The sequence below is a fragment of the Nicotiana attenuata genome, chromosome 2 (genome assembly GCF_001879085.1).
Source record: "Nicotiana attenuata strain UT chromosome 2, NIATTr2, whole genome shotgun sequence".
NCBI classification, from domain to species: domain Eukaryota; kingdom Viridiplantae; phylum Streptophyta; class Magnoliopsida; order Solanales; family Solanaceae; genus Nicotiana; species Nicotiana attenuata.
Window position 1 is genome coordinate 47,187,965 of NC_031990.1, and position 21,168 is coordinate 47,209,132.

Below are 21,168 nucleotides of genomic sequence, written 5' to 3' on the forward strand. Positions count from 1 at the left end.
CTAGAAAACTCATTACATCTTTCTTACTCTTCGGCGGCGGTAGCTCCTGGATGGCTTTGACTTTTGACGGGTCCAATTCTATCCCTCGTCGGCTGACAATGAACCCAAGTAACTTTCTAGTAGGAACCCCGAATGCACATCTTGCAGGGTTTAGTTTCAGGTTGTATCTCTGCAGTCTGTCGAAAAACTTCCTCAAATCGGCTATATGATATGTGGCTTCCTTGGATTTGATGATGACATCATCCACATACACTTTGATCTCCTTATGTATCATGTCATGAAAAACGGTAGTCATAGCCCTAATGTAGGTGGCCCCAGCATCGTGTAGACCGAATGGCATCATCTTATAACAGTATACTCCCCATGGTGTAATGAAAGCCGTTTTCTCAGCGTCCTCTTCGTCCATCTAGATCTGATGGTAACCGGCAAAACAATCCACAAACAATTGGAGCTCATGCTTGGCACAATTGTCGATTAGGATGTGTTTGTTTGGAAGTGGGAAATCATCCTTTGGGCTGGCCTTGTTGAAATCCTGATAATCAACACAGACCCTGACCTTCCCATCCTTCTTTGGAACTGGCACGACATTGGCTAGCCATGTTGTCACGACCCCAATCCCGGTCGTGATGGCGCCCAACACTAATGCTAGGCAAGCCCGACCAATTAAATACTCTCAACCCAATTAAGCAATCCGTTAACAAATAATACGATTAAAATAGCAAATATCAAGGTTCCAATCCGACTCTAAATAAATTAATACGGAAAATAATAACGAATATCCAAACATTCCCCAATAGATCTAGAGTCACGAGTCTAGAGCCTCCAGATGTAACAGAGTAATATATCCATAGTAATAAAGAAGTCTAGCATATGGAAAGATAAATGAAATAAAGGGGAGGAGTCGGGTCCTGCGGACGTCAGGCAGCTACCTCAACAACTCCTGAAAATAAACTTCACTAAAACAGCAAACAGCTCTACTAAGTCTCCGGAGCACCTGAATCTGCACACATGGTGCAGGGAGTAAAGTGAGTACTTCCAACTCAGTGAGTAATAAACATATATAATGGCTGAAAGTAAGAAATTCCGAAATATTACAATATAAAGCTATAATGAGCGATTCAGCATATTAAACGGTGGAACAACAACAATACCAGGACAAGTAAGACAAATAGGTAATAATGCATGAATGAAATGCAATGCACATGTCCGCTGCGGCGCGCAGCCCGATCCATTTGGGTACCCGCGCTCACTGTGGGGGTTCAGACTCCGGAGGGGCTCCTATAACCCAAGTGCAATATCATCGTAGCATTCACTGCGGCATGCAGCCCGATCCACACTCAGTCCAGATATATATGCATGCAAGCCACTCGGGCACAGTCAAATTGTTCATTTTAGTTTCAATTATTAGGAATTATAGAGCTAAGTGTTTAAACATTTATTTATTTACTAAACATTTCGAGGCAGTGTCTAACTCAGGACTGATATCATGAAATATGCTAAGCATCATGGAAGCAGTGATAAGGATCCCTGAAGGATGCAATTGATAGGCACAAAGCACCGAACATATTCACAAAATCCAAGTAGGATGATTACCAACAATTTCTAGTCAAGAACACGGTACGAACATCAATCAGAACGGACTAGGTCACAATCCCCAGTCACAATCGACCCCGCACTCGTCATAGAGTACGTGACTCGCCTCAATATAGCGTCACAATGTGATATACCGGGGTTTCGAACCCTCAGGTCATCATCTACATCTATTACTCACCTCAAGCCGGCCACAAATCTAGCTCGCTATGCCTTTGCCCTTCGAATCAACCTCTTCGCACGCCGAATCTGATTAAAACCACAACGAATACATTACAATAGGCTAAAGAAACATAACCCAATCGAAAAGACTCGAAAAACACCAAAATTCACTAAGTTGGCAAAAACCCGAGCCCCGGGCCCACTTCTCGAAAAATTACAAAATTTACATCATTGGATTCCTCGTCTCGCCGCGAGTCTACACATTCCAATTTTACCAAAATCGGAGTTCAAATGCCCTTTCAAAATCCGTTTTTACATCACAACTTTTCAAGCCCTAGCTTGACCCGTTTTTGATGAATTTTCCACAATTTACATGTAATTTCTACCATAAACTCGAATAATTTGGCCAAGAGACTTACCTCCAATTGATTCTCAGTCAAAACCCTCGAAAATTCTTGCCCAAAGCTCTCCAAGTTGCTTAAAAATGGTAGAAATCAACTCTTGTTCGCGGATGAAATTTAATATTTTAAACTCTTCTGCAACAGTTGTTTTTCGCTTCTGCGGTCCCGCTTCCGCTTATGCGGGACCGCTTCTGCGGTCAGAAGTCTGTTTAAGCAGTTTTCATTAATGTTACAATTTCCGCTTTTGCGTCCCAAAATCCGCTTCTGCGGATCACCCAGTACCGCTTCTGAGGTTGACAGTCCGCTCCTGCGGACTCGCTTTTGCGACTATCATTCCGCTTTTGCGGAAATTCCCTCACCCAGGCCGAACCGCTTCTGTGCTCCTTCACCCGCTTCTAACCGCTTCTGCGGTCCATTTCCGCAGAAGCGGAAATAACAGATGACAACAACAACAGACCTGAAGCAAACTTCAAAACTCTCGTTTAAACACCCGAATTCACCCCGAGGCCCCCGGGACCTCAACCATAAATACCAATACATCCTAAGACCTCATTCAAACTTGTTCCCATCCTCAAAACACATCAAACCACGCTAAAACCATCAAATCACATCGAATTCAAGCCTAAGTTTCTTAAAAACTTCCGAATTACGCATTCGATCAAAAACCTGACCAAAACACCTCTGAATGACCTGAAATTTTGCACACATATCCAAAATCGCCTAACGGAGCTACTGCAATCTCGAAATTGCATTCCGACCCTCGGATCAAAATCTCACCTATCCACCAGAATTCGCCAAAATGCCAACTTTGCCAATTCAAGCCTAATCCTACTCCGGACCTCCAAAATCACTTCCGATCGCACTCTTAAGTCACAAATCACCTCCCGAAGCTAACCGGCTCACCGGAATTCACATCCGAGCCTTCTAACTAATAAGTCAACATTCGGTTGACTTTTTCAAACCAAACCTTCCTTAAAGAGACTAAGTGTCTCATTCCCTATCCAAACCAATTCAATTCAACTCTAACTCACCCGTTGTTGATAATAAAACATGAAAGAGCAATAAATGGGGGAAACGGGGCTGTAATACATGAGACGACGGGTTGGGTCGTCACATCCTCCCCAACTTAAACAAACACTCGTCCTCGAGGGGGTCGAGAAGCATACTTGAGGTCTCAAATAGGTGAGGATATCTGCTCCGCATATCCTGCTCAGTCTCCCAAGTAGCTTCCTCTACGGGCCGACCTCTCCAGTGCACCTTTACCGAAGCTATATCCTTTGATCTCAATCTCCCAACCTGACGACCCAAAACAGCCACTGGCTCCACATCATAAGTCAAGTCATCATCCAACTGAGCCGTGCTGAAGTCTAACTCATGGGACGGGTCCCCAACATACTTCCGGAGCATAGAAACATGAAATACCGGGTGAACTCCCGACAAGCTGGGTGGCAAGGCAAGCATGTAGGCCACCTCCCCAACTCTCCTAAGTATCTCAAAAGGGCCAATAAACCGTGGACTCAACTTTCCTTTCTTTCCAAATCTCATAACGCCCTTCATAGGCGAAACCTTCAACAAGACCTTCTCGCCCACCATGTAGGATACGTCTCGAACCTTCCGGTCCGCATAACTCTTCTGACGCGACTGAGCTGTACGAAGTCTCTCCTGAATCACTTTCACCTTCTCTAAGGCATCCTGAACCAACTCTGTCCCCAATAGTCTAGACTTGTCGGGCTCAAACCAACCAACCGGAGATCTACACCGTCTCCCATATAAGGCCTCATACGGTGCCATCTGAATGCTGGACTGACTAGTTGTTGTCTTACGCGAACTCTGCAAGTGGCAAGAACTCCGCCCAAGAACCTCCAAAATCAATAACACAGGCACGCAACATGTCCTCCAATATCTGAATGGCACGCTCGGACTGCCCGTCCGTCTGGGGATGAAATGCTGTGCTCAGCTCTACCTGTGTACCCAATTCTTGCTGAAAAGTCTTCCAGAAATGGGAAGTAAACTGAGTGCCTCTATCCGAGATGATAGAAACTGGGACCCCATGCAACCTAACAATCTCCCGGATGAAAATCTCTGCCAACCGCTCCGAAGAATAGGTAGTACACACCGGAATGAAGTGCGCGGACTTGGTCAGCCGATCCACAATCACCCAAATAGAATCAAACTTCTTCGAGTACGAGGGAGACCACTCACAAAATCCATGGTAATCTTCTCCCACTTCCACTCGGGAATATCTATCCGCTGAAGTACACCACCGGGTCTCTGATGCTCATATTTAACCTGCTGACAGTTGAGACACCGAGCTACATAACTCACTATATCTTTCTTCATTCTCCTCCACCAGTAGTGCTGCCTCAAATCCTGATACATCTTCGCGGCACCCGGATGAATGGAATACCGCGAGCTGTGGGCCTCCTCTAATATTAACTCCCGTAGCCCATCCACATTAGGCACGCAAATCCGGCCCTACATCCTCATCACGCCATCATCATCAATAGTCACATCTCTGGCGTCATCATGCTTAACCCTGTCCTTAAGGACAAGCAGATGTAGATCATCATACTGGTGCTCTCTGATGCGGTCATACAAGGAAGACCGAGAAACTACACAAGCCAACACCCGACTAGGCTCCGAAATATCTAACCTCACCATCCGATTGGCCAAAGCCTGAACATCAACTGCAAAGGGCCTCTCCCCAACTGGAATGTACGCCAAGCTACCCATACTGACCGCCTTCCGGCTTAACGTATCGCCCACTACGTTGGCCTTCCCTGGATGATACAAAATGGTAATATCATAGTCCTTGAGTAACTCAAGCCACCTCCGCTGCCTCAAATTAAGATCCTTCTGTTTGGACAAATGCTGAAGGCTGCGATGATCGTATATACCTCACAAGATACGCCATATAAGTAGTGCCTCCAAATCTTCAACGCATGAGCTATAACAGCCAACTCCAAATCATGTACGGGGTAGTTCTGCTCATGAGGCTTCAACTGACGAGAAGCATATGCAATAACTCTACCCCCCTGCATCAACACACATCCGATCCCGACTCTCAAAGCATCACAATACACAGTGTAAGAACCTGAGGCTAATGGCAAAACTAATACTGGAGCTGTGGTCAAAGCTGTCTTGAGCTTCTGAAAGCTCTCCTCGCACTCGTCTGACCATACGAATGGTGCACCCTTCTGCGTCAACTTAGTCAAGGGCAAAGCAATAGAGGAAACACCCTGGATGAACCGGCGATAATAACTTGCCAAACCGAGGAAACTTCGAATTTCCGTGGCTGAGGACGGTCTGGGCCAACTCTGAACTGCCTCTACCTTCTTTGGATCTACTTAAATACCATCACTGGACACCACGTGTCCTAGAAAAGCTACAGACCCAAGCCAAACTCACATTTGGAGAACTTTGCATAAAGCTTCTCCTCCCTCAACCTCTGTAACACCACTCTCAAGTGCTGAGCATGCTCCTCCTGGCTACGCGAGTACACTAGGATATCATCAATAAAAACGATAACAAATGAATCCAGATACGGCCAAAATACGTTGTTCATCAAGTGCATGAACGCGGCTGGGCCATTAGTCAGCCCAAAAGACATAACCAGGAACTCATAGTGCCCATATCTAGTCCTGAAGGCAGTCTTCATAATATCTGAATCCCTGATCTTCAGCTGGTGATAGCCTGAACGGAGATCAATCTTCGAGAATACCATTGCCCCCTGGAGCTGGTCAAACAAATCGTCAATACGAGGTAGTGGATACTTCTTCTTAACTGTCACCTTGTTCAACTGTCTGTAATCAATGCACATCCTCATTGTGCTATCTTTCTTCTTTACAAATAGAACCGGTGCACCCCACAGTGACACACTAGGACGAATAAACCTCTTATCTAGGAGTTCCTGAAGCTGATCCTTTAGTTATTTCATTTCTGCTGGTGCCATGAGATACGGAGGAATAGAGATGGGCTTAGTGTCCGGCACCAGATCAATACCAAAATCAATGTCCCTGTCCGGTGGCATGCCCGGCAGGTCTGCTGGAAACACATCAGGGAAGTCCCTCACGACGGGGACGGAGTCAAGACTAGGAGTCTCAGCTCCAATATCTCTCACGAAAGCCAAATAAGATAGACAACCTTTCCCAACCATCCGCTGGGCCTTTAAAAAAGAAATCATCCTGCTGGGAACATAATCAGTCCCACGCCACTCAATCCTCGGAATACCCGGAATAGCCAACGTAACTGTCTTAGCATGACAGTCCAGAATAGCATGGTACGGAGATAACCAATCCATACCCAGAATAACATCAAAATCAACCATGCTCAACAACAATAAGTCAACTCGGGTCTCCAGGCCCCCAATAGTCACTAAATAGGATCGTTATACATGATCTACAATGATAGTATCACCCACCGGGTTAGATACGTGAACAGGAAAATCAAGACAACCTCGGGTAGTACCCATGTGATGAGCAAAATATGAAGATACATAGGAATAGGTAGATCCGGGATCAAATAAGACAGGGGCATCTCTGTGGCAGACTGAGATAATACCTGTGATAACAGCATATGAGGCAATGGCGTCCTTCCTGTCCGAAAGAGCATAGAATCGAGCCTGACCACCGCCAGTCCGGCCTCCACCCCTGGGGCGGCCCCTGGCTACCTGACCTCCACCCCTAGCTGACTGGGCGGGTGCTGATGAAAAAGGAGCAGAAGATGAGGGCTGATCCCTCTGCTGAGACTGACTACCACGACGCCCAGGACACTGTCTCCTCATATGACCGAACTCACCGCACTCGTAACAACTACCCGGCGCTGGAGAAGGGGACTGATGGAAACCCCTCGCTGCTAAAGAACCCTGGGCTGAAGAGGCAGGTGTAGAGCTCTAAGCTGGAAGGGCACTAAGTGAAGTCTGGCCCTGCTGAAATCCCTGATGACCACAGCCTGAAGAGGCCCCACTGTACTCTAGACGAGCTGACTGAGGAGGCCTGAAGGAACGGCCTCTGCCACGCTGGAACTCGCCCCTAGACGGAGCACCACTGAAACTACCTGAACTTCGAGGCCACTTTTCCTCTCTCTCCTCACGCTCCCGACGGCGAAACGTCTCAATCTCTCGAGCCATGTCAACTACCTCCTCAAATGAGGCACCCATAACGCTCTCTCTGGTCATCAAAATGCGAAGTGAATAGTTGAGGCCATCCACGCACCTCCTAATCCTTTCCCGATCTGTCGGGATCATCCAAGTGGCATGCCGAGCTAGCTGCGTGAATCTCAACTCGTACTGGGTCACAGACATGTCCCCCTGAACCAACCACTCGAACTGACGACGCAGCTCCTCCCTGTGAGACTGCGGTACGTACTTCTCCAGAAAGAGAGTGGAGAACTGCTGCCATGTAAGGGGCGCTGCACCAACCGGCCTACGCCTCTCGAAGTCCTCCCACCAGGTGAATGCAGACCCTGAGAACTGGAAAGTAGTAAAAGCCACACCACTCGACTCTAAGATCCCTGCAGTGCGAAGCATACGCTGACACTTATCCAGAAAACCCTGGGCATCCTCGCCCTCGGCACCGCTGAACGTCGGAGGCTGAAGCCTGCCGAATCTCTCAAGACGACGCTGCTCATCGTCCGGCATAGCTGGAACCTCATAGGCTGGAACTGGTGCAACTGGAGCAACTGGAGCAACTGGCGGAGCTATGGCTGCTTCCGGTGTCTGAAATCCCTGGGCAACCTGCTCAGGTGTGTGAGCAACAGGGGTCTGATGTCCTCCCCCGGTCTGGGAAGCAGCTGCTGCAGTAGAAGCTGAGACTGCCTGAGCCAGGCCAGTGCAAACTGATAGTATCTGTGCCAAGGTCTCCTGGAGACCAGGAATAGCAATAGGCACTGCTGGTGCCTGCACAGGTGCTGCTGGGACATCGACAACTGGAATCTGGTCCTGAACTGTAGCAGCTGGTGGGTCAGCAGGTGCTGTCTCTGCTGCCCTACCTCGGTCACGACCACGACCGCGTCCACGGCCTCTAGTGGGTGGTACTGGTGGTCGACCATCGCGTCCGGTAGCACGAGTTCTCGCCATCTGCGAGAGAATAGAATACAGGAATTTAGTTTTCGAATCACAAAGCCGCACGACAAGAATTTCAAGAATATGGAGTTTTCCTAAAGGTTCTGCAGCCTCTCGAGGAGAAGTACAGGCGTCCCCGTACCGTTCCGCGAGACTCTACTAAACCGGCTCATGACTCGCGAGGCCTAGTAACCTAGGCTCTGATACCAACTTGTCACGACCCCAATCCCGGTCGTGATGGCGCCCAACACTAATGCTAGGCAAGTCCGACCAATTAAATACTCTCAACCTAATTAAGCAATCTGTTAACAAATAATACGATTAAAATAGCAAATATCAAGGTTCCAATCGGACTCTAAATAAATTAGTACGGAAAATAATAACGAATATCCAAACATTCCCCAATAGATCTGGAGTCAGGAGTCTAGAGCCTCCAGATGTAACAGAGTAATATATCCATAGTAATAAAGAAGTCTAGGATATGGAAAGATAAATGAAATGAAGGGGAGGAGTCGGGTCCTGCGGACGTCGGGCAGCTACCTCAACAACTCCTGAAAATAAACTTCACGAAAACAGCAAACAACTCCACTAAGTCTCCGAAGCACCTCAATCTGCACACATGGTGCAGGGAGTAAAGTGAGTACTTCCCACCTAGTGAGTAATAAACATATATAATGGCTGAAAGTAAGAAATTTCGAAATATTACAATATAAAGCTATAATCAACGATTCAGCACGGTAAACGATAAAACAACAGCAAACAATGACAATTAAGACCAACAGATATAAAATGCATGAATGCAATGCAATGCACATGACCGCTGCGGCGCGCAGCCCGATCCATTTGGGTACCCGCGCTCACTGTGGGGGTTCAGACTCCGGAGGGGCTCCTACAGCCCAAGCACAATATCATCGTAGCATTCGCTGCGGCGTGCAGCCCGATCCACACTCAGTCCAGATATATATGCATGCAAGCCACTCGGGCAAAGTCAAATTGTTCATTTTAGTTTCAATTATTAGGAATTATAGAGCTATGTGTTTAAACCTTTATTTATTTACTAAACATTTCGAGGCAGTGTCTAACTCAGGACTGATATCATGAAATATGCTAAGCATCATGGAAGCAGTGATAAGGTCCCTGAAGGATGCAAATGATAGGCACAAAGCCCCGAACATATTCATAAAATCCAAGTAGGATGATTACCAACAATTTCTAGTCAAGAACACACTACGAACATCAATCGGAACGGACTAGGTCACAATCCCCAGTCACAATCGACCCCACACTCGTTATAGAGTACGCGTCTCGCCTCAATAAAGTGTCACAATGTGATATACCGGGGTTTCGAACCCTCATGTCATCATTTACATCTATTACTCACCTCAAGCCGGCCACAAGTCTAGCTCGCTATGCCTTTGCCCTTTGAATCAACCTCTTCACACGCCGAATCTGATTAAAACCACAACAAATACATTACAATAGGCTAAAGAAACCTAACCCAATCGAAAAAACTCGAAAAACACCAAAATTCACTAAGTTGGCAAAAACCTGAGCCCCGGGCCCGCTTCTCGAAAAATTACAAAATTTACATCACTGGATTCCTCGTCTCGCCACGAGTCTACACATACCAATTTTACCAAAATCGGAGTTCAAATGCCCTTTCAAAATCCGTTTTTACATCACAACTTTTCAAGCCCTAGCTTGACCCGTTTTTGATGAATTTTCCACAATTTACATGCAATTTCTACCATAAACTCGAATAATTTGGCCAAGAGACATACCTCCAATTGATTCTCAGTCAAAACCCTCGAAAATTCTCGCCCAAAGCTCTCGAAGTTGCTTAAAAATGGTAGAAATCAACTCTTGTTCGCAGATGAAATTTAATATTTTAATCCCTTCTGTAACAGTTGTTTTTCGCTTCTGCGGTCCCGCTTCCGCTTATGCGGGACCGCTTCTGCGGTCAGAAGTCCGCTTAAGCGGTTTTCATTAAAGTTACAATTTCCGCTTTTGCGTCCCAAAATCTGCTTCTGCAGATCACCCAGTACTGCTTCTGCGGTTGACAGTCCGCTCCTGCTGACTCGCTTTTGCGGACTATATTCCGCTTTTGCGGAATCTCCTCACCAGGCCACGAACCGTTTCGGCGCTCCTTCACTCGCTTCTGCAGAATCGCTTCTGCGGTCCATTTCCACAGAAGCAGATATACCAGATGATAACAACAACAGACCTGAAGCAAACTTCCAAACTCTCGTTTAAACACCCGAATTCACCCCGAGGCCCCTGGGACCTCAACCAAAAACACCAATACATCCTAAGCCCTCATTCAAACTTGTTCTCATCCTCAAAACACATCAAACCACGCTAAAACCATCAAATCACATCAAATTCAAGCCTAAGTTTCTTAAAAACTTCTGAATTACGCATTCGATCATAAAACCGACCAAAAGACCTCCGAATGACCTGAAATTTTGCACACTTATCCAAAATCACCTAACGGAGCTACTGCAACTCTCGAAATTCCATTCCGAACCTGGGATCAAAATCTCACCTATCCACCGGAATTCACCAAAATGCCAACTTTGCCAATTCAAGCCTAATCCTACTCCAGACCTCCAAAATCACTTCCGATCGCACTCCTAAGTCACAAATCACCTCCCGAAGCTAACTGAATCACCAGAATTCACATCTGAGCCTTCTAACTAATAAGTCAATGTCGGTTGACTTTTCCAAACCAAACCTTCCTTAAAGAGACTAAGTGTCTCATTTTCTATCCAAACCAATTCAATTCAACTCAAACTCACCTGTTGCTGAAATAAACATGAAAGAGCAATAAATGGGGGGAAATGGGGCTGTAATACATGAGACGACGGGTTGGGTCGTCACACAAGTTGGGTATTCAACCACCCTGAGGACCTTGGTCTTGATTTGCTTAGTAACCTCCTCCTTGATTTTCAGACTCGTGTCAGGCTTGAACTTCCTGAGTTTCTATTTACTGGTGGACATGCTGGGTTTGTGGGCAACTTGTGAGCCACAATGGATGTACTTAACCCGGTCATATCATTGTATGACCATGCAAAGATGTCCTCATACTCTTTCAGGAACTGTGTGTACTCTTCTTTTTCTGATGGCGATAGGTGGATGCTGATACGGGTTTCCTTGACAGTTTCGGAGTTTCCCAAGTTGATTATTTCTGTTTCGTCAAGATTGGACTTAGGCTTAATCTCAAAGTCTTCTACTTCTCTGACAATTTCCTCAGGTATGACATCTTCTTCTTCCGAATCACTATCCTTTTGTTTTGTCGTCTCATTACATGTCACAGTTCTTGGTTCATCGAGACAAGAAATGGTAATGTTGTATAGATAAAGATATGAGAGAAAAATGGTAATAATAAATACATTTAAGCATGAAAGCGATTTTTGATAATTTAAACAACGTTTCGGAACATTCGAAATATTATTTAAAACAAAATGCCAAAAAGGGAAATCATTTTTCATAGAAAATAAATGAAATAATGTTGTTCAGCCTCGCTACCCCGGGACTCGTCGGGCCCTGGATGGTCTGACAGTCCAATTATTGAGTAATGATCCTCTCTCCATAGCTCGGATGGTAGGGCCTTCCTCCTCCTCCTCCTCCTCAACAATTACACAACAGTCCATGGCCTCATTCTCCAAGAACAGGTTCCTTAAGGCTGCCAGTGCCTCTTCCTCCTCTGATCCCCATATCATGTCGGCATGTTGGAAAGTCTGACTCAAGTGCGGTATAGGTTGCTCCAATGGATAGTAAGGACCTCGCCATGGTGGTGATCAATCATTGTATTCTTGCCAGGTGTATTGATACCCCAGCCCAAAAGTGGTTCCATGGTACTTTGGTTGTATTGGCTTGGTGATGCCTTGAAGGTTTTTAACAAGACCCTTGCCAGGCTCATACCCTCCCCAGTTCACATACTTGCTATCTTTCCATCCCACCACTTATCTTTGTCGATTGATAAGTTTCTCCGCCCAGCTTTCTCCTATTCTCGACCATCGAAATAGTCTAATGGGTGTAAATGGGGTTGCTCCCGTCTCCGTGGATAATCACCTCCTGGTGGTTCCACTCAAATTTCACTACCTGATGCAAAGTTGATGCCACAGCCCCAGCGGCGTGTATCCATGGTTGTCCCAATAGCAAATTGTAGGATGCAGATATGTCCAGCACCTGAAACTCGACATCAAACCATGTAGGCCCCATTTGCAGACAGAGATTAATTTCCCCGATGGTTGCCCTTTGGGACCCATCAAATGCCTTTACGTTCATGGTCCCTTCTCGTATCTTGTATAGGCCTTTGCCCAACCTCTTCAGTGTTGTTAATGGGCAAATATTGAGACAGGATCCTCCATCAATCAGGACCCTGGTAATGAAGTAGTCTTCACATTGCACTGTGATATGCAGCGCCCTATTGTGATTCAAACCCTCAGGCGGCAACTCATCCTCGTGGAAAGTGATTTTGCGACTTTCCAATACCTGTCCTACCATGTTAGCCATTTCTCCTCTTGTGATGTTATTGGGCACATATGCTTCGTTCAATACTTTCATCAGAGCATTCCTGTGCGCTTCTGAATTCTGTAGTAGCGACAGGATAGCTATTTGAGCAGGAGTCTTGTTCAGATGATCGAGGACTAAATACTCCCTCACTTGCAATTTCCTCCAGAGGTCATCTCGACCTGTTTCAATAACAAGAAGTCTGTTAGAGGCCTGTTTAATGGACTCTCCCAAATGCTCGGGTGTATAGACCCTTCCAGTCCTAGTCATCCCTTGTGCAGCACCAGATTCCCCCATCTTGGTTTTTCCTTTTCTTCTAGCTTCGGCCACATAATCCCATGGTACAGACTCGGTGCTGAAAGGCGGTGTAGTTGATACCGGCACTGTAAATGGTGTGGCTACTTTCACCTCAAATGGAATAGGTGCAACTGTAGGGGGTGCTACCTCAACTTCAAATGCGATTGATGCAGTTACCTCGACCTCCACTGGCGGTTGTACCTGCACTATAATGGGGTTCAGAGTGACTGGGTTTCTTGGGATCGTCACCCTCTTTGATAAGTCCGATTGATCCTTTCGGATCCCATTCTTCATCCATCTCTATCACATTGACACCTTCACCACTGTGATCTGGGAGGGGGTTATTGTGGACATTAGGTGTAGCCTCCTTTGCCTAGATGATCTTGTTGTCAATCAAAGTCTGGATTTTGTCCTTTAATTTGTGGCATTCGTCAATGGTGTGCCCTTTCATACCGGAATGGTATGTATAATTCTTAATTCGGTTTAACCAATTGGGATGAGTTCTCCGTGGCCACAGCAGGGACGGGAGTGACGTAACCAGCAGCCTTAAACCTTTCATATAGCTGGTCGATGGGTTCAGCAATGGCAGTGTATTATTTGGGTGGTCAGCGGTCAAAATTAGGTCGCGGTCTTGGGTAATTTTGACGAGTTGGAGGTGGCTGAAAGTGAGATGGTTGGGAATTAAAGGTATGATAGGCAATGGCTGGTTGGGAGTATCTAGGGGACGAGGGTTGATATGTAGGTGGAGGTGCTTGATATGTGGGTGGAGGTGTTTGATATGTAAGTGGAGAGGTTCGGTATACGAATGGAGTTTTGGGTCCTTGGGCGACCATTATTGCTCCCACGTCCTTCTTTTTAGATATACCCCCCTGACTGCAATGCTTTATTAGTGACATGCAACGCCTCAAAGTTCGTTACCATCCCGCTCTTGATGCCTTCTTCGATTCTTTCACCAAGTTTGATGATATCAGAGAACTTATGGTTTTCAATAACCATCAACCTTTCGTAGTACTGCGGATCCTGTGTTCTGAAGAAGAACTTGTTCATCTGTTCCTCGTCCAATGCTGGCCTGACTTTGGCCGCTTTAAACCTCCAACGAGTACCATATTCGCGGAAAGTCTCGGTGGGCTTCTTCTTGAGGTTCTGAATTTAGAAGACATCTGGTGCATTCTCTATGTTGAACCTGAATCGGTCCATGAAATCAGACGCCATACTCACCCAGTTGGACCATTTCATAGGATCCTGGCTGATGTACTAGGACAAGGCATCTCCCATAAGACTCCTCATAAAAAGCTTCATCCGGATCTTTTCATCTTTTCCGACCCCGACAAGCTTGTCACAATAGGTCCTTAGATGAACCCTGGGATCATATGTACCGTCAAACATCTCGAACATGGGAGGTTTGTATCCCTCTGGCAGTTCTACATCCGGTTGTATGCATAGGTCTTTATAGTTCAGACCTTCTATCACCTTGCCTCCTTCTACGCCTTGAACTCGGCTGGTCAACTTCTTGAGCTCCTCGGCCAAGTTCTTAATGAGCATATCCTTCTCAACAGATTCCGGTGCATAGGAGATGGGTTAAGTGGAGTGAGGTAGGGTCTCCACATATATAGGGTTGTTTTGCTGACCTGGAGTTTGAGTATAGTGGTGATCATTGGTGGAATTCTGGGGTTTAGGAATGACTGGTGGAGTATTTTGGGGAGTATGGTAGGTGTTTGGCTGGTACTGTGGTGGGATAGTTTGATTTTGTGGTGGAGTTATATAATGGTGAGGTATGGGAGGATTTTGTGGGCGATTGTTGGGTGTGTTTTGAGGTGGTGCGGGGTTCTGAGTATTTGGATGACTGATGTCCGGGACGCTAAGTGAGAAGGATAGGTTTGCCATATTCCGGACATGCTCAAGCTCACCGTGGAGTTCCAGTAGTTTTGTTCGAGCCATGAAACTGCTTCATTTGGGGCCTGAGTACCCCGACCATCAGAAGTTTCTGCATGTTCAACCTGTGTGTTGTTTTCTTTTCCGGCGCCGCTCAAATCATCCATTTTTGCTTTTCCCTTGCCTTTTGGTGGACTAGGAGGAGGAGAAGGTGGAGGGCCCCTTGATCTTGTGTGATAAGCTGATGACGCCAGTATACATGAACCAACCTTTGGGGAATGGGAATAATCAAAAGAAAGAAAGAAAAACAAAAGGTAGCCAAGTCAGTAATGATTCTAAAAAATTTGCAGTATTTAAACACGTATCGCGTGAGTATGAATTCGCGTCCTAATTTGGGAGCCCTGTTGTGCTCGAGGTAGGCCTAGAGACAAATAGATTTGGAGAAATTTAGTGCCAATAATTGCCTCATTTCATTACTGTAAAAATAGACGACCCAAAACAATACTAAATAAGATAATGTCACTAATGGCACTTGGCCCTATTACATTTAGAAAGCAAGTAAACCTAATCTATTTGGTCCCAGAAGGACCTTTTCCAGACTTGATGCTCTTGTCGATCAATTCCCCCAGTTCGTGCAGGTTTAGCAGTAAGAATTCCCTTGCCAAAGGCCCTCCTTCGTTTCCCTCAGCATTCTGACAATCAGTGACTCTCTTCCTTATTTTCCCTTCCAATTCCATCAGACTATACTCCAAATATTCCAGCCTTTCGCTGGATTTAACAGCCCTTTCTTTCCACTCATTGATCATTTCCATGTCGTCCTTATGCTGCTCCAAATGCTTGGCTTCAGACTCACAAATTCTCTTGCATAATTTGTTGTACTTTATTGTGCTTCGGCAACTTCGTCTATAACCCTGTTTCCTGGACCAACCCTTGGCTCGAAGATCCCCGCTATGTTATCATCCAACCATGAGGGGTAAAAGTATGTATGACCCGCATGTTTTGGCCACCATGGCCAGCCTGGTGTGGATTCTGTCCCCTTGGATCGGGAACACTAGCATGCCCAAGAAAAACACAATGAACACAAAGACCCTACAATGAATCCAACCCAAGGAGGTGATGGAGACTTCATCATCAAAGATACGGTAAGACCTGCTGTGACCGTATCGCTCATAGAGGAAATCGAAAGGTACATAAGAGTTTTTCAGGCACTCCAAGTCATCATTATTTTTTAACCCTATCATCTTCAAAAATTCCCTTAGTGGTGCGGTTGTCTGGTGCCAATAAACCAGGGCTATCCCATGGTAGCACAGAAAATCCCCCTATTTCTTCCAGAAGAGGGGTCATTTCTATGTCCCCAAAGCAAAACACAACCCTTTCCTTGTCCCAATACATGGTGGCAGCCTCAATCAACATTTTGTTTCGCTGAAGCTCCAACAAAGAAGGCAAATTCCCTAGGACTTGTTTCACCTGATTTTGGTCACTTGAACGAAGATCCCTCCACCAATCTAGCAAAAGTTAAGGTACGTTACTAACCATGCCGAACCAGGGGACTTCGTGCCTCATTTCTGCAAAACAAAAGATGGTTAGGCCCTTTCCCCCTCTAGGTTCGTCTATTTATACAATAATGATTAGCATATTGGCACTTATTTCTCCAAATTAATGCACAAAATTGTGATTGCGTCCGCTGGGATTATGGAAAACCCGATGGACTTCTGGGTGGAGCTTGTATTAAAGGGTCATTATGCGGACAACATATTAACCTGGCTAGGTTTGACCATGATGCATGCACAATTGATCAGAGTAAGGTTACTATATAGAGGTCTAGACTGGGACCCTCAAGCGCACAACTTGAGGGGGGAAGACATGGAACCATCGAACGCACCGCGATCGACTAGTCTTACTGCAAATACGCCTTTCCAAATTTAAAAGGGTGATATATAGGAAGCGAGCAAACACTCATCAAGCGTTTCTATAGGATTGATTACGCACGAGTGGAATATGATGTTGAGCATGATTTATGCAACAATAAATAGCATGTTGCCAAGTATTGGCACGTTAAAAAAAATGATAAATGCGGTATTCAAATAATTGAAAGACAGTTACAAAAGAAAAACAAGGAAACAAGTCAATTTCAAACAACAAAAGAAATCATAAATTCTTGGAAATAAGCAGTTAAATCCAAATAAGGGGAAGGGAAAGGTTGTATCAAAATAAAGCATGCTTGGGATTAATTCACAAAAACAAGTTCGTTATGGTAAGAGCCTAAGATATCCCCAGCAAAGTCGCCATGCTGTCGCGCCCGCTTTTTCCTCGCGGAGTCTGGATTTCGACATTCATAGGGAACAACTCATTTCCTTTTGAGAATTGGGTATTTGAATTTGAAGAGTCGCCACCTAACGGATTAAGGTGCGTTAGGGCACTTAGAGCAATTAACTCATATAACTAGTTTGCATTACCAGAGATTAGGGTAAGGGCTCGAAATAACCTTGGGAGGAAGGTGTTAGGCACCCCTCGCGGTCAACAACGGTGGGTCCCGGCCGAACTCAATTATGTGAATTAGTCATTTAACAGATAGGCAGTCTAAGCACCCATTTGCAAGTAAAAGAAGTTTGACATACGTAAATAAAAGAAGGTTAACAGATAGGTAGTCTATATACACATATGTGAATAAGGTGAGGGAAGTCCTAGGTTTGTTGGCCTATAGGATCACATCTGTACAATACCCGGTAAGCCTTCCTCAAATAGAGGGGTTACACGTGGCATTAGCGCACAGGTCATCATATCCTCTACTACCTAGTTACCCTCCCCTTAGCGGTTATATAAGCGGTTTTAATTAACGAACTCTAAGCGTGCTTTACCCGTCCCTTCCTTGTGGCCCTAGAGGTGTTTAGGACCTCTAATCTTAGGCAGTTCTAGACCCTCCTAAGGTGTTTAAAAGGGAAAATCTAAGCGACAACAAAGAACATATAGGACTGTCAAATAAGAAAACAATTAAGGGGGCTCATGTTTACCTCCACACATAAGCAGATAATTAGCACGTCTCAAACAGCAGATTTCAGAGAATTTCAGAAAGGTCCTAGAACAGGATATCTAGGTGAGCATGACAAACAGAGAATATGCAGCATTGTTTTAGAGCGAAGTAGCATAAACCTAATCAGTTTGCCTACTGATTTTAGCACTTGTTGAATCTGGGCAGTTCACGAATAAGCAGAGCACAATTTTTACAATTATTTATAAAACCTTGATTACCTATAGGCTTGCCTAGGCGTGGAACTACAATGCCTTATAACATGCTGTATAAAAAACGCAAACAAAATTCTGGAAATTGATTAAAGGAAAGCAAACAATTTGGGTTTTAATACGTCCTAGAAACATGCTTGTCTAGGTGTTGGCCATCATGAAACTGATTTCATACATATTTACCCTATAACATGGTGTCTATGTGTTGGGGTTGATTTTAAACATCTTTATAAACGAGATGGTTATTGATTTAGGCGATATAGACGTGATTTAATGCGAATGCAAATACAGTCCTAAAGCAGGATCTCTAATGCACATAGAGAATGGCCATTTTATTATGCAGAATTATAACAGAATTTCTAGATAATTATGCAGAAGCAGAATGAAGTGATGAGCCTGTAACAGGCTTTATAGTATGCAAAAAATAGTAAACATGACAATCCTAAGGCATGATTTCTAATGCAAGTAACATAACAGACCTATGGTATGATTTCTATTACCAACAGGCATAGCAAACCTAAAGGCATGATTTCTACCCGGTTTCCCTCACAAAAATCATATAGGCATCCCTCCCCTTTTATTAAATTCCCCAATATCTGTTTACAAAGGTTATTATTACAGGCCAAAAATGAATGAATGATATAATGAATATAAGCTATGCTATAGGGGGCCTGAAATAGGCCCAAAGTGAACCTGGGAATACCAGGCCTTCAAAACAGTCCAAGATGCCATAGTATCCAATGGGGTATCCTGGTGCATCAAAGTTCCCTTAGGACCTCAGGGATCACGGGCAATGCTCACACCAAGACCATTTCTTAAATAGAGAAACTGGTTATGTGCAGTGTGGAGGGGCCAGCCCGAGTGTGCCAGAGTTCGGAGGAATCTCATGGATTCCTAGGCAGTACACACACTAGAGGGGCGGAACTTAAATCATCTAAGAGTAGAAGTGAGAGTGCTTGACATAGTTTGGAAGAACTTAGTAAAACAGTGTTGAAGTAAAACTTTCAGGAGTGAAAAAAGGTTTCAGGAATCGACACAGTTCTAGAAAATATGCTAAGAGTGAAAACAGTTTTGGAAGCAATTCTGAGAAAACACACAATAACAAAAAAAAAACTTAGAGTGCCCAGATTCAGAGCCATTTATTACCTTATTCTAAGTGAAACAAACAACTTTACAGACAAGGATCAGGGGGGTTGGGGACATAGAGAGCTCAAATCACAAACACATAAACATGGATAAGAGGAGAAGCATATAGACCAGTAAGTACAAAGAACAAGTAGGAACTGATTGATACACAAAACTACTACTTCAAAGTGTTAACAAGGGAATCTTGCTCGAAAATTAAAATAGTAATAGGCAGTAAGACATAGAGACAGGGTATGGGAGTAGTCATGCTGAGGACAAGAGTCTATCACACAGAATTAGTCTTGCCGCTTAGTGTTAATCAAGTACATTAGATGTCTATGATACTAACATGAGCATACTAGTTGAGGGAAATAAACAGGAACTCAAGTAAACATGCTGGCCAAGTATCAAACAAGACAAGTGAGATCCAGACATGCTGATTACACAGTTGAACAAGAGAGGGCAAACTTAAGCATGCTGAATAAAGCAGTAAACAAGAAGGGCAATTAAATACATATGCCATTAAACTAGTGCAGAAGGATACATGGATTAACAAACATGGAGCACATAGAGTTGAGTTTCAGAATTAAACTGGGAACATACTAGTTAAGGAAGAAAAGTGCAGAAAGTAAAGCAAGTAGAGTTCCACAGTCTAACCTTGGCTTTCGGCCAGCTAGACAAGCAGTTAGCACAAGTAGCAGATAGAGAAGAGAGAGTTTTTTTTGTGTGTGTGTGTGTGTGTTTTGAACTAATTGTTTGTGTGTTGAGAGGTAAAACAAGAGTGTATATATAGAACTTTAGGAGTAGAACAAATAAGGTAAAAGAATCAGAAGCCAGTCAATGGGGGAAAATCACTGAATTACAGAATCAAGTCACATAAAGGGGTTCGGAATAGACCCCCTTAATTAGGGGTAATTGATTAACGGTAACAACACGGGTTTAATTAAGGCAAAGAGTCCAAATCATACCAATAAGGAATCAGTAAGAATCCTAAAATTATATGGGCAATCAATTAAGGCATAGATGACCAATTAAAGTCAAATACAAGGAAATGAATAAAATCTATGCACACGAATCTTAAAAGAGTAAAGTAATTAGCAAAACCTTCAAATGAATACTGATTTCCGGAAAGAATTACTCAAATTTCATAAATAGAGATTAAACTAAGTAAGACCTCATAGAAAATATAGAACTTAGCCGGAAAAGCAGGTTCGAACCCAAAAAATGAATTAGGGCAAAACCACAAAATTACTGGATTTAACAAGAAAAAATATTTAAGTCCAAAAGATAGAGTAAACTAGCACGACTGGTGTCACAAAAAAATAACCAAATTCAAAGCAAAGATTGAAGGAACCACATAGAATCAACTAGGGTTTACATATTCTTGCACAAATCAGTCACGAAGACGAAAGAATAATTAATCAAACACTTAGAAGTTAGAAAAACATTTGAAAAATAACTAGGGATGAACCCTAGTTTAGGAAGAGTGATTAAAAATCGGAATAATCAATTAAAACAAAGATTTTTTGAGAGAAATAACTTAATAACATTCGAATCATCTCACATCTTTAAAGATCTGAGAAGAATCGACATTATAGAGCTAGGGTTTTCAGAAAATTAGTAGAGATGAGAGAATATGTCAAGAACCCAAAGATCCGTAATAAAACAAGAAAAAGTTCTTACTCGCAGACGGAAAATGGTCTGAGACAGGCTGATAAACAAAGTTTCAAACCGGAACCAGTTGGGGTTCCCTTGAGAGCTTCTCAAGGACCCTAGAAATCGAAGAGCCGTGGCGTGTAGAAGACCAGGTCTGGTCGAAGAAGACATAGAAGCACCATAGGAGGGGTTCACGCCGGTGACGGCATTTTAGGGTTAGGGTTAGGGTTAGGGTTAGAGGGAGTTTTA

At 44.3% G+C, this 21,168-nt stretch overlaps 1 pseudogene; it reads right to left on the bottom strand.

Moving 5' to 3' along the window:
- The window catches only part of LOC109219245, a 39,292-nt pseudogene extending 23,657 nt beyond the window's left edge, over positions 1 to 15,635 (bottom strand).